This window comes from Pantherophis guttatus, chromosome 4, assembly GCF_059756535.1.
Source record: "Pantherophis guttatus breed Tessera chromosome 4, ASM5975653v1, whole genome shotgun sequence".
NCBI classification, from domain to species: Eukaryota; Metazoa; Chordata; class Lepidosauria; order Squamata; family Colubridae; genus Pantherophis; species Pantherophis guttatus.
The window spans coordinates 6,260,100-6,279,303 of NC_142066.1; the positions used below are offsets into that span (position 1 = coordinate 6,260,100).

The 19,204-nt window shown below is 41.1% G+C and overlaps 1 long non-coding RNA gene across 1 annotated transcript in view; it reads left to right on the forward strand.

Moving 5' to 3' along the window:
• Window positions 1-475: 475 nt before the first annotated feature.
• The window catches only part of LOC117656310 (uncharacterized), a 33,465-nt gene continuing 14,736 nt past the window's right edge, over window positions 476-19,204 (forward strand). The window contains exon 1 of the long non-coding RNA XR_004588928.3: window positions 476-532. This is a non-coding gene — a long non-coding RNA (uncharacterized LOC117656310). The remainder of the gene's footprint in view (window positions 533-19,204) is intronic.

Consider the following 19,204-nt stretch of genomic DNA (forward strand, 5'->3'; position numbering starts at 1 on the left):
TGTCATGATAATGTGATTAAACTCTTCATACAGCAAACTTTGTCGAGGCTGCTAATGGTGGAATGTGTGCCCCTGAATTTGCGGATGGCCTAACAAAACCGGAGAGATCAGATTCTGCTCAAATATAAATGTTGCCCAAGACAAGTGGACTTTGACAAGAGGGTTACACTGGACAAGATTCTCAAAATGAACATAAATAATCTTATTCCAAAATATTGTTCTTTCATTCGAGGTGATTTTTTACTGACAGGGATCTGATAGAGGGATTACAGCTGCTCTACTTTTTAATCAGAAAATTCGTTGGCAACTCATCTATCAATAATGCCAGCCTGAATTGTAGGAAGGATCTTCACCACGACAATTATACTTTGAGATGGTACAAAATTAATCACTTGGTCTGCTGGGCTTTGCTTAGTATGGAGATAATAATAATAATAAATAATAATCTTTGTTTCACTTCTCTGCACTCTTTCTAGGGTCTAAACATCTTTTTTCTGTATCTTGGTGACCAGAACTGGATGCCGTATTCCAAGTGAGTTCTCACCAAGGCAATATTTTGCCGTACTAATACTTCATAAAGGGACGGGGTGGCTCAGTGGCTAAGATGCTGAGCTTGTTGATCGAAAGGTCGGCAGTTCAGTGGTTCGAATCTCTAGTGCCGCATAATGGGGTGAGCTCTTGTTACTTGTCCCAGTTTCTGCCAACCTAGCAGTTCGAAAGCATGTAAAAAAATGCAAGTAGAAAAATAGGGACCACCTTTGGTGGGAAGGTAACAGCGTTCTGTGCGCCTTTGGCATTTAGTCATGCCGGCCACATGACCACGGAGCCATCTTCAGACAGCGCTGTCTCTTCGGCTTTGAAACAGAGATGAGCACCGCCTCCTAGAGTCAGGAATGATTAGCGCATATGTGCGAGGGGAACCTTTACCTTTAATATTTCATGTGATCTTGATACTATTTCTCTGTTGGTGCAGCCTAAGACTGTGTTGACTTTTTCAGTAGCTACAGCACATTGCTAACTCACACTTAATGGTTGCTAGGAATTTACAATTATCTGGGATGTGATCTTGCTGGGAAATAGCTTGAATCAAGGCCTCCAACATCTTCTTACCTACATAGAAAGAACTTCAAACTAGTAGTATGGCGGAAGATTGATCCAACCACAAGACAGTCCCATGCATAATGTTGCTACAATACTACACTAGGTCCCCCTTTTGGCTGTTAGCAATGTGAAACATAAATCCCTAGTGTTTCCAAAGATGGCTTTGAATGCATACAAAAATAGAACGTTTTCCTCCAATTTGAGTTTCAAGTCCCACTGATTTATTTCATGGACCCATCGGTACAAATTTTGTTGGAGACAATATGGAAGGGCTTTGGAATGACCTTCTTCCAGAATGTTCCCCACCCCCACCGCAACTCCTGATCTAGCCAACGGTTCTGGGTTTTCCGATACTCATTAGCTCTGATCTTGTTAAATTTCTGGACCCAAATTTAGCCAGGTGCTGCCACCTGGTGAATATGTATAGCGTTGTACCCATCCTCGAAATGAAACTGCCCACGTTTGAAGGAGGTATGTTATCCTCCCAATCTACTGAGAGCAGCGTAATTCAACCTTTTGAATTTCTGCCTGTTATATCGCTGAAAGGGAGAGAGCATCTTTTTTTTTAAAAAAAAATACAATCATATTCATTACTTAATCTATTCTTAGCTTAATACCAATACATTAAATACCCAATACTTTACACCCTCTTCTTAATTTGCTTAACTCTGTTAACTATTTTCTATATTTTACTCATCTACTTTTATTTCCAATTTTTGTATTTGTCCTCTAACCATCGATAAAATGTTTTTCATATCGCATAATAATCAGTTTGCTCTTTCTCTTTAATTGCCAGTGTTAATCTATTCATTTCTGCACAGTCTAATATTTTTCTTATCATATTCTCCTCTGTAGGAATCTCTTCACTTTTCCAGTTTTGTGCAAATACAATTCTAGCTGCGGTTATTACATGAATAATCAAATGTACATTTTCTTTTCTATACGTTTCTGGTAAGATCCCCAAGAGAAATATTTCAGGTTTCCAGTCAATATGTGGTTGCATCATCTTTTCCAACCATGTGCATATTTTTATCCAATGTTTTTTAGCTTCTACACATGTCCACTACATGTGACAGAGCATCTTTAACTAGGGTGGAAAAAAGGAAAGCCACTTTGGCTGGAGTGAGGCAACTCAAATTACTCAGTTTTGCTATTTTTAAAGTTGCCCAGATGTTGAGGGTAAATTCTGGTTTCAAAGGCATTAAACAAAGCTGCAGTGTCTCTTTGTCAGTCACAGTTGTTGTTGTTTTTTTAAAAGAAACATCTGGATTGAAAGCAGAGACACCAGCAGAAGTGTAGCCTTCGGAAATAGGTTTTTGATAAAACATCTGTCACTGTGGGACGCCCACACATCTCACACCATAATGCATTTCATGACCGAATTGAAGAGACAGAAGGGATGCTCTTCCTATAGACATTTCTCCATTTGTGATCTATTGCCCACGGATGGGAGATAGTTCATGTTCTTGGATGGAATTCTTAGAGATGTTTGGTTGACACCAGATGTTTGAGGAGCCCAGCATAATAGTCTGCTCATTCTGACCTCCTAATCAAAGGAGAGAAGCAACTTAGAACTAAGAAGAAATTTCCTGACAGTTAGAACAATTCATCAGTGGAACAATTTGCCTCCGGAAGTTGTGAATGCTCCAACACTGGAAGTTTTTAAGAAGATGTTGGACAACCATTTGTCTGTAATGGTATAGGGTTTACTGCCTGAACAGGGGTTGGACTAGAAGACTTCCAAGGTCCCTTCCACCTATTCTATTCTATTCTATTCTATTCTATTCTATTCTATTCTATTCTATTCTATTCTATTCTATTCTATTCTAAATGTTTTCTATCCCATCCCATCCCATCCCATCCCATCCCATCCCATCCCATCCCATCCCATCCCATCCCATCCCATCCCATCCCATTCCATTCCATTCTATTCTATTCTATTCTATTCTATTCTATTCTATTCTATTCTATTCTATTCTATTCTATTTTATTCTAAATGTTTTCCATTCCATTCCATTCTACTCTATTCTACTCTACTCTACTTTTATTGTTTTCCTTTTCCTTATTCGTATTCCTATTTCTATTCCTATTCCTATTCCTACTCCTACTTGTGAATCACCCAGATGCTGAAAATTATGTGCTTTTGTCATTGGTGCAGTGATGTCATCACATGTGCGACCTCACTTCTTCCCTTCCCTCCCTCTTCCTCATGGACACGGAAGCACAACCACAGAAAGACCTTCTTTGGTTTTGATGGTAGTGAAGATAATGTTTTACCAGTAAAGGAGATTATTTGTAGCACCATGTTGAAATGAGGGGTCCTTGGTGCTCTCTGAGATTGATTGTTTTCTTTTTCTTTTTTCTTTTTTTATTAAATTTGTATACCGCCCTACTCCCGAAGGACTCAGGGCGGTGAACAGCCATAAAATAAAACATATAAATACAAAATTTAAAATAGAGATAAAACAAATTAAATAAATTTGGCTGAACCATTTTAAAACCCCAATAATTTAAAACCAAATTTAAAATTCCCATTTAAAAGAGGAAAAGTTTAGGTCAGGCCGGCTTGCTGGAATAGGAACGTCTTAAGCGTGCGATGGAAGGTACGCAGATCCGGAATCCTCCGTATCTCAGGGGGGAGCTCGTTCCAGATAGTAGGTGCCCCCACAGAGAAGGCTCTCCCCCTGGGGGCTGCCAGTCGACATTGTTTGGCTGACGGCACCCAGAGGAGCCCCTCTGTATGGGAGCGTACTGGTCGGTGGGAGGCTATTGGTGGTAGCAGGTGGTCCCGTAAATAGCCAGGTCCTAAGCCATGGAGCGCTCTGAAGGTGATGACCAAAACCTTGAAGCGCACTCGGAAGACCACCGGGAGCCAGTGCAGCTCGTGCAGGAGAGGCGTTACATGGGAGCACCACGTCGCTCCCATCACCACCCGTGCGGCCGCACTCTGCGCCAGTTGGAGCCTCTGAGTGCTCCTCAAGGGGAGCCCCATGTAGAGAGCATTACAATAGTCCAGACGGGAGGTGACGAGGGCATGAGTGACCGTGCGTAACGAGTCCCGATCCAGAAAGGGACGCAACTGGCAGATCAGGCGAACCTGATGAAAAATCCTCCCGGTCCTGGGTGTCGTCCGCGTACTGATGGTACTTCACCCCGAAACCACGGATGATCTCGCCCAGCGGCTTTACATAAATGTTGAACAAAAGGGGTGAGAGGACCGATCCCTGCAGCACCCCACATATGAGGGGCCCATGAGGGGTCGACCTCTGCCCCCCTGTCAACACAGACTGCGACCGGTTGGAGAGAAAGGAGGAGAACCACCTTAGTACGGTGCCTCCCACCCCCAACTCTTCCAACCGGTGCAGCATGATACCATGGTCGATGGTATCAAAAGCCGCTGAGAGATCTAACAGGACCAGGACAGAGGAGCAGCCCCTGTCCCGAGCCCTCCAGAGATCATCAACCAACGTGACCAATGCCGTTTCCGTGCTGTACCCAGGCCTGAAACCCGACTGGAATGGATCCAGATACGACGCTTCATCCAGGTACTGGGGAAGCTGTCCCGCAACCACACTCTCGACAACCTTCGCCACAAAATGAAGGTTGGAGACTGGACGATAATTAGCCAATATTGCCGGGTCCAGGGAAGGCTTCTTGAGGAGGGGCCTCACCACCGCCTCCTTAAGGGCGGCGGGGAAGACATCCTCACCCAATGAAGCATTTATAATCCCCTGGAGCCAGCCTTGCGTCACCTCCCGGGAAGCCAGCACTAACCAGGAGGGACACTGGTCCAACAAACATGTGGTTGCGTTCAATCTACCCAGAATCCTGTCCACGTCATCTGGGGTCACAGGATCAAACTCATCCCAGATAACAGTCTCAAGACCTGCCTCCGTCACTCTCACTGGATCTACCCAGTCAGAGTCCAGACCTTCCTGAATCTGAGTGATTTTGTCATACAGATACTGAACAAAGTCCTCGGCTCTTCCCTCCAAGGGGTCCTCCCGCGCTTCCTGGTGGAGCAGGGAGTGGGTCACCCTAAACAGGGCAGCCAGGCGATTATCTGATGACGCAATAAGAGCAGCAAAATGCGTACATTTTGCTGCTTTTATCGCCACTAGGTAAGTCCTAATATGGGATCTTACCAGTGTCCGGTCCGATTCAGAAAGACTAGCTCTCCAACTACTCTCTAGGCATCTTTTCTGGCGCTTCATCTCCCTCAGCTCCTCGGTAAACCAAGGAGCCAGGCGAGATCCACGCTGGGTCAGAGGCCGCAAAGACATGACTCGATCCAGGGCCCCAGTGGCCGCCCTATCCCAGGCGGCCACTAGGTCTCCAGTCGAGGCGTGAGCCAGAACCTCAGGAATTGGCCCAAGCTCCGTCTGGAACCTATCGGGTTCCATCAGGTGCCTGGGGCGGTACCATCTTATCAGTTCCGCCTCCCTGCAGCGGGGTGCCGCGGTACGAAGATCAAGGCAAAGGAGAGAGTGATCCGACCATGACAAGGGCTCAATGACTACATCCCCTATCTCAAGATCACTCTTGAGTGTTTTGTTATGTTACCTCAGAGGCCATTTGGGGACTGAAGCTAAGCAGGACCAGACTGGATTAATACTTGGATAAGAGACTACCAGAGTATCCAAAAAGCTGTAGAACAGATAGAAGATGATAAAACATGTTCAGATGCTTCAGTGTCCAGAATAATGTACGTCTTGTTCCTCTTCATGATGAGTGGAGGCAGGTTAAATAAACCTACGGTTATGCTTTTTTCTCCTTCAATAGACTGGAAAGAAATTCTGAAGCCCTCAAAAGAATAACTTGGAGTCACTTAGGTGAGATGACTAGTGTAGAAATTCACTCACTCACTCGCTCACTCACTCACTCACTCACTCACTCACTCACATCTTTCTCCAAGGTAAACTTACCTTAAGGTAACATTTCCAACTCAAAAGTGTGTCGTCTTGTGTTTATTTGGCTGAGCATACAGACTGGTCCAGTTGAGAATGAATCTGGGGTCTGTGATTACAGTTATATATATAAAGGTAAAGGTTCCCTCGCGCATATGTGCTAGTCGTTCTCGACTCTAGGGGGCGGTGCTCATCTCCGTTTCAAAGTCAAAGAGTCAGCACTGTCCAAAGATGTCTCCATGGTCATGTGGCCGGCATGACTAAAAACCAAAGGCGCACGGAACGCTGTTACCTTCCCATCAAAGATGGTCTTTATTTTTTTTACTTGCATTTTTTACATGCTTTCGAATTGCTAGGTTGGCAGAAGCTGGGACAAATAAAAGGAGTTCACCCTGTTACGCGGCACTAGGGATTCAAACCGCTGAACTGCTGACCTTTTGATCAACAAACTCAGCATCTTAGCCACTGAGCCACCATGTGTGTGTGTGTGTGTGTTTGTGTGTGTATGTATATGTATGTATGTATATATATATATGTCTTCTTAAGTTTTCGCGGGTGTGTATATGCAAAAAATTAAAATCTCGGGTGTTTTCCCACGTCATGTTAAATAAGTTAGTTTTAAACTAACTTAAATTTAAATAAGTTAGTTTATTATTTAGTATATAAGTTAAATTTAAAATCCTAGCTTAAAATCTTCCAAAAATCCTTACAGAGGATTATTATCCTTATTTAACATGACACGGGAAAACACCCAAGATTTTATTTTTTTGCATATATATATATATGTATATATATATATATATATATATATGCAGTATATATATATAAAGTGTTTTTCTATCGAGACACCTGGTCTACCCCAACATATGGGAAGGGGCATTCTGCTCCCTTTCGCCTTTCAGCTCCAATCCAGGAGCCCTCAAGCAGTCACATTCATGACAAACCATTTTATACCAAATTTATATTTTGCTGATAAAGAAATAAAGGGAGACTAGTATAGATCTATTTCAAGCTTTTTAGCTTTCATCAGCTAGCCATACCCTTACCCGGATTCGAACTTAGGCTTCTTGCATGTTAGGCAGTTGAATTAACCTTCTTCTTTTTTTTTAATTTGATTTATATGCCGCCCTTCTCCGAAGACTCAGGGCGGCTTACAATGTGCTCAGCAATAGCCTTCATCCTTTTGTATATTTATACAAAGTCAGCTTATTGCCCCCACAAACTGGGTCCTCATTTCACCTACCTTAGAAAGGATGGAAGGCTGAGTCAACCTTGAGCCTTGGCGAGATTCGAACCCTGCAGTAATTGCAGGCAGCTGGTCTTAATAACCAGCTTAATAACAGGGTGCCTTAAACCCCTCTACTACCAAGGCTCTTTCTGAGCCACAAGTTCTCCTCCCTTCATCAGCTTGAGCCAGGGGAAAGATTGAGTGTTTTTCTATCGAGAAAATGTGAGAGTGCTTCAAAAACATGGCGATTATATAGGACGGAATAGAGCCAGGTTGGGTGGGCATGTCCAGCTGCTGGTGGGAACTACCGGTTTGCCTGAACCAGTCTGAACCAGCAGCAGCTCACCTCTGTCTTCATATCATCTTAGTAGAATTTTAGGAAACAGCCAAAAACTTTGGTTTCCTCTCCAACCTCCAGAACTTCATTTTCTTTGTGATCTTCCCTACCCAAAACAGCCTTTCCGAACTACTTTCTTTAAGAGGATGAAGAAACTGAATCAAGTTGGTTATCCTGGTCAGGAATAACTGCGACATTTTCCCCCTCAACTTTAGCACCTTTAAGATGTATGGACTTCAACTCCCAGAATTCCCCAGCCAACATGGCTGGCTGTTGAAGTCTGGGAGTTGAAGTCCCTGAGTCTTAAGGTCGGGAAAAAACACTAGATTAATCAGTAGTATCTGATCTGAATGCCTCTTGGTTGAACTAGTTGAGTGGAAGAGGAAACTTAAGGACACAAATGCATTTGAGGGGACATGCGTCAATTCAGCAGCCATTTCTTTCTTTCTTTTTTCTTTTTTTAAAAAAAGGCATGTCTGTGGATTTGTATCTCGGTGATTTCTCAAGGTATTGACATGATCACAATAAAAACCTCCTTCATTGTTATATTTTATGAGTATTTTGACCGTCCTCTAAGGAACTCTGAGCAGCAAATATGGCTCTCTTGCCAACCTTTTTTCAGTGGTGGGATGCTGCCGGTTTAACAACTGGTTCGGTGATCGCGCGTGTGCAGTTTTACAAATGCTAACCTTCTGTGTTACCATTTGGGAATAACGCACCTGAGGCATGGCAATCTGCTCTGCCACGCCGATCAGCTGAGAAGATAAAGGTAACTAAAGTGCAGGGGTGGGAGGGCGGGCCGACCTGATCGTCGGAGTGAACCGGTTCGGTCCCAGCTGATCGTCAGATCTACCGATTCACCCAAACCAGTCTGAACCGATAGAATCCCATCCCTGCTTTTTTTCCTCAACAATCCTGCCAGGGAGCCAGACTGACCCATGCAAATTTTAATTTAGCATGCTATCCAATGCTCCTTTGATGCTCTGAATGACCAAATGAATTTGAAATACACTTCTGTCTGCTTGCTTGCTCCCCTCTCTGCTGTCTGTCTGTCTGCTTGTCTGTCTGTCTATAATTCAGGGGTGTCAAACTGGCAGCCCGTGGGCCGAATGTGTCACACACAGGCCACGCCGACCCCCAGCTCCATGAATGGGAAAAATGTTGTGAAACATCACATGACAGCAATGTGACGCAGAGAGTTTGACACTTGTGCTCTCTCTCTCTCTCACACACACACACATACTACCATCATCATCTATCTCTATCTCTATCTCTATTTCTATCTATGTCATCTATCTATCTATCTATCTATCTATCTATCTTTATATCTATCTATCCATTTCTCTCTCTATATATATCTCTCTCTCTCTATCTCTATCTCTATCTCTATCAGTGCTGAGGAGTCGGAGTCGGAGTTGGAGTCGGAGTCGGAGGAAATTTTGGGTACCTGGAGTCGGAGTCGGAGTCGAAACATTTATCTCCCAACTCCACAGCCCTGATCTCTATCTCTATCTCTATCTCTATCTCTATCTCTATCTCTATCTCTATCTCTATCTCTATCTCTATCTTTATCTATGTTATCCATCCATCTATCTATCCATCCATCCATCCATCCATCCATCCATCCATCCATCCATCCAGGGGTGGTATTCACTTACCTTCACTACAGATTCATAAATGTGAACATGCATGCATGCACGCTTGCTCCGCTCATAGGGAGTGCAGAGAGAGCGTATGCAGAGTGCGAAAATTGGGACATGATGATGTCTGGGCAGGTGGGTGGAGCCTCCCGCAGCCGCCACTATCAGTTCACCCAAACCGGATAGAACTGGCTGAATACCATCACTCTATCACTCTATCTATCTATCTATCTTCTATCTATCTATCTATCTATCTATCTATCTATCTATCTATCTATCTATCTATCTAGTAGTGGGATTCAAATAATTTAACAACCGGTTCTCTGCCCTAATGACCAGCAAGGTGGGTGTGGCCCAGGGGTGGGTTCTACTTACCTTTACTACCGGTTTGCAATGGGATCATGCACGCATGCGCAGATCGCTTCTCATGATATCAGGGTCAGTGGGCGGAGCCTCCTGCCAGTTTTACTACCGGTTCTATAGAACCGGTCTGAACCGGGGGCAACCCACCACTGGTGTGGCCATGGTGGGCATGGCCAGGAGGTGTGACAGGCAGCACTCTGCCTCCTGCACCCCCTTGGTAGCAAAAATGGGCCACGGGGGGCACACTGCACCCCCGCTGCACCCAGTTTTGGGCCTAATAGGCCTCCCTACATTTAACTGGGAGCCAAAATGGGGCGCTTGGGGACTCCTGGAAGGGGTGGGGTGGGGCATGGCCAGTCATCAATTTAACAACCAGTTCTCCCAATCTGGCCTGAACCAGCTGAATCCCACCATTCTATCTATCTATCTATCTATCTATCTATCTATCTATCTATCTATCTATCTATCTATCATCTATCATCTATGTATCATCTATCTATCTATCTATCTATCTATCTATCTATCTATCTATCTATCTATTTATCTATCCTCTCTCTCCCTCTTTCTCTCTCTCATCTATCTATTTTCTACCTAATATCTAACTCACAAAAGCTAAGCGAATGGCAACTCTAGGTTTTAGGAGGCTGTGAAAAAGTTAAGCAGAATTTTTTTAAAATTCTACATAAAACATCAAGTTGTGCATTCAAAGGTTAATTGTGTGTATTTGTGTATTCCTGACTTCACAAGTGTCTTTTCTAGTGCCATGTGCAGAAGTCTAATATGTGTCCAATAACTGTCCATCTCTTGCCTACCACTGTGATACATTCCTTCACAAAAACTCTTGTGTAATGCAGTAGTTCTTGGAAGATTAATTTTGTTCTCCAAGGGGAACAAAAGGGCCCCTAAAGTTTGAAAATATCTGCCTATATTTTTGTTCCCTGGAGATGTGTCAGTAGAAGAATCTGTTAGTAAAATTTTGTAAAGACGGACTGTGTTTCTCAGAAAAGAATCAGTGTCCTTCAAATCAATGTTCAATACTCCAATATTTTCACCTAAACCTTTTACGAGATTTTCAAAGTCAAAGACAGTGACATTTTAAACCCAAAATGCTGGCCATCAGAATAGTTGAAAAATAAATAAAGAATAAAAAGAGAACAAGTGTTTCTTACAGATGAGGCAATACCAAACACCAATAGAATAACTCATATTGAACTGAAAAAAAAAAAAAGGCAAAATATTGGAACTCCATCAAAATGCAGAGATTATGGAATAAACTTGTCAAAAGTCTCTCCCATATTTACTGGGGTATTAAGAGCTGTTATAATGGAACTGCCAAACAACTGCCAAAATTACAATAATTTAATCGCACACTATTTAGAATAGAATAGAATAGAATAGAGTAGAGTAGAGTAGAGTAGAGTAGAGTAGAGTAGAGTAGAGTAGAATAGAATAGAATAGAATAGAATAGAATAGAATAGAATAGAATAGAATAGAATAGAATTCTTTATTGGCCAAGTGTGATTGGACACACAAGGAATTTGTCTTTGGTGCATATGCTCTCAGTGTACATAAAGAAAAATATATATATATTCATCAAGAATCATAAGATGCAACACTTAGTGATAGCCATAGGATACTAATAAGCAATCAAATCATACTAGGAAACAATAAAAACAATACAAGTTGTAAAGGTACAAGCAACATGGATATAGCTATAAGTGGGAAAAGATACGTACTAGGAAGGATGAGAAGAAGACTAGTAATACAGTCCTAGTAGTTAATTTGACAGTGTTGTGGGAATTAATTGTTAAACAGAGTGATGGCATTCAGGAAAAAAATGTCCTTGTGTCTAGTTGTTCTGGTGTGCAGTGCCCTATAGCGTCGTTTTGAGGGTAGATGTTGAAACAATTTGTGTCCAGGATGTGAGGGGTCTGTAGATATTTTCACAGCCCTCTTTATTTATATTTTGACACTTCTTAGGTTTGGAAAAAGAAAATGAATTGAATTGACCAGCCACTGCTAAGTATTCTTCAGAAGAGAAACAACAACAACAACAACAACAACAACAACAACAACAACAACAATAATAATAATAATAATAATATCCTCCGACGATAATATCCTCCGACAATACCTTAACAGTTCCTAAGTCCTTGGTTAGGACTCGAGCTGCTGAGCTATTAACCAGCTTCAAAGGCTGTGAATCTCACTAAAGATTAAATAATAATAATAATAATAATAATAATAATAATAATAATAATAATACCCTGTTTTCCCCATAATAAGACATCCCCAAATAATAAGCCCAATCAGACTTTTAAGCGCATGGCAATAAGGCCAAGCGCTTATTTCAGGGTTCAAAAAAATATAAGACAGGGTCTTATTTTCGGAGAAACATGGTAATAATATTCAGAAAGGTAGCTATCTCCTGCAGCTAACTTCCTGAGAATATTCTGGATGTAGAGACTTCTGCTTGAGCAGGGGGTTGGACTAGAAGACCTCCAAGGTCCTTCCCAACCCTGTTATTCTGCTAATCTGGATATTAAGTGCAAAATGTAGCTTTATGACTTAGTGTATATTTAGAAGGGACAAATGAAGCCAGTCCGTGCCTATTTTAATTTCCTCTTTCAGTTTCCCCTTTGTCATCCAGACAATCAGCCTCAAAAGTGAAGTTCGGTTACTCCCAGAATGGATCACGTTGCAGATCTGTGGCTAAAAAATGAATAACAAGGTGCTGCATTGCACGCACACAAGACTGAAAGAGATAGTTGACTAGCCTGAGACATAGTCAAAGGGTTCACTCTACTCTACCCATACAAGCTACTATACTACAAATCTTGATCATCGGGCTGGTTTTTTCATTCAGCAGCCTCCACCGTGGAAATTCCAGCTGGTCCACCATAATGCACACCTCATCAAAACCATACAGATAGCAGTGTCCCAATATCTCAAGGGCTGCCACAAAGAAGAAGGAGTCAACCTATTCTTCAAAGCAGGACAAGAAGCAACGGGTGGAAACTAATCAAGGAGAGAAGCAACCAGGAACTAAGGAGAAATTAGAACAATTCATCGGTGGAACAACTTGCCTTGCCAGAAGTTGTGGATGCTCCAACACTGGAAGTTTTTAAAGAAGAGGTTGGACAACCATTTGTCTGAAATGGTGTAGGGTTTCTTGCCTGAGCTGAGGGTTGGACTAGAAGACCTCCAAGGTCCCTTCCAACTCTGTTATTCAGATGCAGAAGGTTGGATGTGGATCCATGTCAATCCGTTCTGGAGCTATTATTTCTTTTTTCCTTGACCTACTTTAAGCCAATTTTTTGGTGGTTTCGGGGGGGTCTCTTACAGAAAGTGACTTTTAGGGGAAGGACTCGCAGCACTAACTATGATTCAGGGACCCTTGGAGTTTTTGACAAAGGATCTACCACTGTGGTTCGTATACGCCCTGTGATACAGTCTTTGACAAAATCTACAGCGTTCAAAATTATGTTTCCATAGACATGGTGGAAAACCAGCTCTTTGGACGCTGAGATGTAGTAGCCAAGATATAAATGTTTTCTCAGATGGAATTGTCCAAAAGAAAAGGAAATGAAGATTTCTTTGACCTGTACCCTCTTCAAGGACTAGCAACTTATGCCATTCGTAACAGAAGATCTTTAGAACATTTGTGGTTAATTGGACTGTGCTTCCGATGAATTCTCTCCTTGTGACCACAAGATGTTATTTATTTTTTTCTCCTTTCCTACTGGTGGAATAAGCATGCATGAGAGAAATTTTCAAGTAGCAATAGGAGATACACATTAGTAGTTTTGCAACCATTGTTTCCTCTTCAGAAAACTGAAGCCTCATTCAGTTTGAGTTCAACAACTGGTGAATTTATGGATGTATAGGTGGAATTCACAAACTTTGGTGCCTGAGGTAAGTAATACATTTAAATAAAGGAGTAAAATTTCCTGGGAAACAACATAGAGGTGTTATTTTCTGGATTTTTAAAAAAATCTTTCTTTAGCCTACAGCTTTAGCATTCCCTGCCTTAATGTTTACCGTGCCTGTTTTTATTTAATCTGGATAAAGTTGACCAAATGCTACATCTCTTGAGGCAGTATCGATTTCAGCCTTACTAATTCAGTATTTTCCTTCCAAAGTCTGTATTGAGGACGGCAATCCTGACTTCTAATCCAGGAATTGCTCTGTATTTAAGCAAGCCTGACAAAAATTTCTTGAAGACCAGTTCCATATTTGCAGAGGCAGGTTTAAACACTTGAAAGAATGGAATGGAATGGAATGGAATGGAATGGAATGGAATGGAATGGAATAGAATAGAATAGAATAGAATAGAATAGAATAGAATAGAATAGAACAGAACAGAACAGAACAGAACAGAAGTAGAGTAGAGTAGAGTAGAGTAGAAAAAGAGAACAAGTGTTTCTTACAGATGAGGCAATACCAAACACCAATAGAATAACTCATATTGAACTGAAAAAAAAAAAGACAAAATATTGGGACTCCATCAAAATGCAGAGATTATGGAATAAACTTGTCAAAAGTCTCTCCCATATTTACTGGGGTATTAAGAGCTGTTATAATGGAACTGCCAAACAACTGCCAAAATTACAATAATTTAATCGCACACTATTTAGAATAGAATAGAATAGAGTAGAGTAGAGTAGAGTAGAGTAGAGTAGAGTAGAGTAGAGTAGAGTAGAGTAGAGTAGAGTAGAATAGAATAGAATAGAATAGAATAGAATAGAATAGAATAGAATAGAATAGAATAGAATAGAATAGAATTCTTTATTGGCCAAATGTGATTGGACACACAAGGAATTTGTCTTTGGTGCATATGCTCTCAGTGTACATAAAAAGAAAAGATCCATTCGTCAAGAATCATAAGGTACAACATGTAATGATAGTCATAGGGTACAAATAAGCAATCAAATCATATTAGGAAACAATATCAATATAAATAATAAGGATAAAGCAACAAAGTTACAGTCATACGGTCCTAATTGGGAGGATATGGGTGATAGGAATGATGAGAAGATTAATAGTAGTGCAGCTTTAGTGAATAGTTTGACAGTGTTGAGCCTTACGAATAGAATAGAATAGAATAGAATAGAATAGAATAGAATAGAATAGAATAGAATAGAATAGAATAGAATAGAATTCTTTATTGGCCAAGTGTGATTGGACACACAAGTAATTTGTCTTTAGTGCATATGCTCTCAGTGTACATAAAGAAAAAAAAATATTTGTCAAGAATCATAAGATACAACACTTAGTGATAGTCATAGAATACTAATAAGCAATCAAATCATACTAGGAAACAATAAAAACAATATAAGTTGTAAAGATACAAGCAACATGGATATAGCCATAAGTGGGAAGAGACAGATACTAGTAAGGATGAGAAGAAGAATAGTAATACAGTCTTAGTAGTTAATTTGACAGTGTTGGGGGAATTATTTGTTTAGCAGAGTGATGGCGTTCGGGAAAAAAACTGTTCTTGTGTCTAGTTGTTTTGGTGTGTAGTGCTCTATAGTGTCATTTTGAGGGTAGGAGTTGAAACAGTTTATATCCAGGATGTGAGGGGTCTGTAAATATTTTCACAGCCCTCTTTTTCACTCGTACGGTATACAGGTCCTCAATGGAAGGCAGGTTGGTAGTAATTGTTTTTTCTGCAGTTCTAATTATCCTCTGAAGTCTGTGTCTGTTTTCTTGGGTTGCAGAACCAAACTACAAGAGCCTTGGTAGTACAGTGGTCTAAGGCACCCTGTTATTAAGCTGGTTATTAAGACCAGCTGCCTGCAATTACTGCAGGTTTGAATCTCGCCAAGGCTCAAGGTTGACTCAGCCTTCCATCCTTTCTAAGGTAGGTAAAATTGAGGACCCAGATTGTGGGGGCAATAAGCTGACTTTGTATAAATATACAAAAGGATGAAGGCTATTGCTGAGCACATTGTAAGCCGCCCTGAGTCTCCGGAGAAGGGCGGCATATAAATCAAATAAAAATAATAATAAATAAATAAATAAATAAACCAAAAAGGGAGTTTAAAAGTGTAAATTAAACGCAGCATGCAAAAATTAATCTATTGGACGTACTAGAAACAAAAAAAAATCACATTAAAAAGCAGTAAATGGTTGCATTTGAAATGCAATGCTTATCAATTTAGGCAATGTAGGTTTGTTTTTTGAGTTCCATTATAGAAACCCACAGAGGTAGCTTGATATAATGGGAGAATGACCTTAGAAGACAGGAGACAAAGCTGTACATTAGACAACAGTCCTTCGGGAGTAGGGCGGTATAGAAATCTAATAAATAATAATAATAATAATAACAGTCATACAAGAGATATATCTCCAAAGCACCTGAAGGCAGGACAAGAAGCAACGGATGGAAACGAATCGAGGACAGGACCAAGCTAGAACTGAGGAGAAATTTCCTGGCAGTTAGAACAATTCATCAGTGGAACGACTTGCCACCAGAAGTTGTGGGTGCTCCAACAACTGGAGGCTTGGAAGAAGAGATTGGACAACCGTTTGTCTGGGATGATAAAGGGTTTCCAGCTTGAGCAGAAGGTCAGACTAGAAGACCTCCAAGGTCCCTTCCAACATTGTTATTCTGTTATTAAATACCACAAAGGGAAAAGGGGTGTGGGAATCATTTTATAAGGGGACCCTACACCTTGTTTTGTGTTAAGTAAAAGTAAAGGAGGAGATATTTGCTTTCAAAATTTGCAGGATTCTGCTCATGTAACCTTGCAATAAATGGGTAGTACTCATAGTTTCTGCTTTTTATCTGAATCAGAATAGAGTTGGAAGGGACCTTGGAGGTCTTCTAATCCAGCCCCCTGCTCAAACAGGAGATCCTATACCATTTCAGACAAGTGACTGTGCAGTCTCTTCTTAAAAACCTCCAGTGATGGATCACCTACAACTTCTGAAGGCCAGCTGTTCAACTGATTAATTGTTCTAACTGTTAGGAAATTCCTCCTTAGTTCTAGATGGCTTCTCCCCTTGATTAGTTTCCATCCATTGCTTCTTGTCCTGCCCTCTTGGTGCTTTGGAGAATAAGTTGACTCCCTCCTCTTTGTGGTAGCTTCTCAAATTCTGGAAGATGGCTATCATGTCACCCCTAATTCTTCTTCTTCTTCTTCTTCTTCTTCTTCTTCTTCTTCTTCTTCTTCTTCTTCTTCTTCTTCTTCTTCTTCTTCTTCTTCTTCTTCTTCTTCTTCTTCTTCTTCTTCTTCTTCTTCTTCTTCTTCTTCTCCTCCTCCTCCTCCTCCTCCTCCTCCTCCTCCTCCTCCTCCTTCTCCTTCTTCTTCTTCAAACCCAGCAACTGTTCTTCAGATGTTCTCCAGGCCTTTAGTCATCTGAGTTGCTCTACTTTGCACTTTTTTTGCAAAGTCTCAACATCTTTTTTTTTTTTTTTTTGTAACGTAGTGAGCAAAACTGGACGCAGGATTCCAGGTGTAGCTTTACTAAGGCTTTACAAAGCAGTAGAGGGCTCCCCCCAAAGGCTGACATCGATCTTGCAAAACGTCTGCTCTGATTATTGATTTTTTTTTAAATGATCTGATGAACATAGCAATTTCATACATTAATGTTTGAAAACCTGACTAGGTGGCTCAGTGGCTAAGATTATGCTATGATTATTTACCGACGTGTAAATAATCCTATTTTTCCCGCCTTTTTTCTTCTGTGGGCTCTGTATGCTGTTTGATTTACCTCACGATCTTCCTGAATTTCCTGACTATCCTGTCTGCTATGAATATAACAACCCTATATTTATTTATATCAAACTGTAAGTTTGTGTCAATGTCTCCCAATTCATTTGGACAGCCTGACTAGGTGGCTCAGTGGCTGAGACACTGAGCTTGTGGATCAGAAAGGTCAGCAGTTCGGCGGTTCGAATCCCTAGCATAGGTCTCCTGCGTGAGCAGAGGGTTGGGCTAGATGACCTCCCAGGTCCCTTCCAACTCTGTCACTGTTACTGAAATGGCCCTCAATTATTTGGAGTAGGTGATATCATTTGCCATGCTCACGTCATTCCTTGTAGAAAAGGTTATGAGCCAGACTAAGTTAAAATATTTTTTTGGTCCTATCAACGTCGACGTGAAAACTAAGCCGTTGGTACCGTCTTAGGGCAGCTCATGGCAGGTAGACCATGAGTTCAAATCCTGCCTTAGCCACGAAAGCCAGCTGGGCCAGTCATTCTCTCTCTCAGAGCTGAATCACCTCACAGGGTTGTTGTGTTGCTGTGGGGAAAATAGGAGGAGAATCAGAGATGGTATTCAGCCGGTTCATATCAGTTTGGGCGAACTGGTAGCGGTGGGCCTGCCCACCTCGGCATTATATCGTCCTATTTAGCTATGTTTTTGAGGCTGGGCGCATGCACGAAAGGCACATCTGCGAGGAAGGCGTGCACATGCACGAGTTAAACCAGTGGTAGCAATATGTGCAACCCATCTCTGAGGAGAATTATGTTTTGGATGTGTTTGCTGCCTTGAGTTATTTGTAAGCATAAAGACAGAATACAAACATATAAAATAAAAAAAATGTATTGGAGATTATAAACGGTTAGTGAGCAATGGAAAGAACCTCATATCCTTATCTTTTCACCCAGTTATGAAGCTAACAAGAATTTGTGATTATCAGAAACTATTTATGAAGATTCTCAGTTATCCAGGTCATGGTTGTCCCAAATCTGCTTTTTTCCCCCCCTTTCCAAAAGGCAACTGGATTTTGTTTTTTTCCTTGAAGACATTTCGCTTCTCACCCAAGAAGCTTCCTCAGTTCTACAACCATGACCTGGATGACTGAAAATAGACACCAAATTACAGGTTGTCCTTGATTTACATCCGTTCATTTAGTGACCGTTCAAAGTTACAACGGGACTGGAAAAAGTGACTTATGACCATTTTTCACACTTATGACCCCGTAAGTTATGTGATCAGAATTAGGATGTTTGGCAACTGGTTCATATTTATGATAGCTGCGTGTCCTGGGATCATGTGATCTTATTTTGCGTCCTTCTGACAAGCAAAGTCAACGAGGAAGCCAGATTCACTTAACAACCGTATGACTCACTTAACAACGGCAGCGATTCACTTAACCATGGTGGCAAGAAAAGTCATAACATGGGGCAAAACTTGCTTAACAAATGTCTCCCTTAGCAATATCAATTTTGGGCTCAATTGTGGTCGTACTTTGAGGACTACCTGTAGTAAAACTGAAATTAGTTTAGTTTAGTTTAGTTTAGTTTAGTTTAGTTTAGTTTAGTTTAGTTTAGGTTAGGTTAGGTTAGGTTAGGTTAGGTTAGGTTAGGTTAGTCTAGTCTAGTCTAGTTTAGTTTATTGTCATTGAACCCCTTACAATGAAATTAAATGCCATCTTCAGTATATATTATAACTATAAAAATAAAACACAAACACACATCCTTCACATTCTATACAATTGAATTGAAAATCCCTGATATTGCATTAATATTGCACTATATGGTAGAATTCAATATAGTTACTGCCCTGGGATAGGAGCTGTTTTTCAGCCTATTTGTCCTTGTTTTTATTATCCTGTACCGCCTGCCAGATGGTAATAGTTCAAAAAAAAAAAAAAAGGGGGTGCGGAGGATGAG